We start from the raw sequence: 1,085 nt of genomic DNA, 5'->3' as shown, positions 1-1,085 counted from the left end.
CTGCTACGCTGTTTCTAAGAAAACGTAGTGAAATCCTTTTCATTTAAATATAAGATACTAACCTATTTCAACTTTCATTTGAATATTATATTTTACGCATACCTACGTAACGTAACGAATACTGAGGGGGATGATTCAGACCATGATTCTGAGTTAATATCTAGTGGAATTATCCGTCGCAAAATTCATGTTTTATTTTAAATTATTTTCAATTCCATGCTTTTGCGATGGTAAATGACACTTGATATTAACTTGAATCACCCCCTCAGTATACGTTACGATGTCACCTTGTACATTTCATGTATTTATTCCTATCTACTTACTAAGAACTTCAATTACTTATAATATATGACTACTCGCCTCTGTGGTCCAGTGGTTGAGCGTTGGTCTCAGGATCCACAGGCCCCGGGTTCGAATCCCGGTGGAGACATATCACAAAAATCACTTTGTGATCCCTAGTTTGGTTAGGACATTACAGGCTGATCACCTGATTGTCCGAAAGTAAGACGATCCGTGCTTCGGAAGGCACGTTAAGCCGTTGGTCCCGGTCACTACTTACTGATGTAAGTATGTAGTCGTAACATGAGCCATGTCAGGGACCTTTGGCGGCTCAGTAATGACCCTGACGCCAGGGTTGATGAAGTTGATAACCCACCTCATAACCCACACGATAAGAAGAAAAAATCAACTCGCTACATTTTGCTACGATCTTGCTACGCTGCTACGAATGTACTACGACTTTAGATCAAAAGCTGAAAGGAACACTTTTGCGACTTTACTTTTAGGTATTTTGTACTTTTATGTCAAAAGCGTGTATTTTAGGGTTCCGTTATCTGTTAAGAGATTACAATTTTTAATAAAATAATATAATCTTGATAAATGAGTAAATTGTTTATAAAAACAAGTTTATCCATGATAATAGAGTTAAAAAAATATTTATTTTTACATTAATTATTATATGTATTGTTAAAATAAAAAAAATAAACGTAAATAAGTACTTGTACGTAAATTCACGCTAGTCATCCCAAACGGGGTGGGCATAGCTACAAGTAATCAAAAGACAACTAACAGGCACTTTTGATACG

General features: G+C 35.9%; 1 non-coding gene across 1 annotated transcript; it reads left to right on the top strand.

Annotated features, from left to right (window-relative positions):
- Window positions 1-358: 358 nt before the first annotated feature.
- Window positions 359-430, top strand: Trnal-cag (transfer RNA leucine (anticodon CAG)). The gene has a single exon. It is a non-coding gene; the product is annotated as a tRNA-Leu (tRNA).
- The last annotated feature ends 655 nt before the right edge of the window (window positions 431-1,085 follow it).

The sequence above is a fragment of the Pectinophora gossypiella genome, chromosome 22 (genome assembly GCF_024362695.1).
Source record: "Pectinophora gossypiella chromosome 22, ilPecGoss1.1, whole genome shotgun sequence".
In the NCBI taxonomy this organism is placed as follows: Eukaryota; Metazoa; Arthropoda; class Insecta; order Lepidoptera; family Gelechiidae; genus Pectinophora; species Pectinophora gossypiella.
This window is presented reverse-complemented; position numbering and strand designations above follow the sequence as displayed.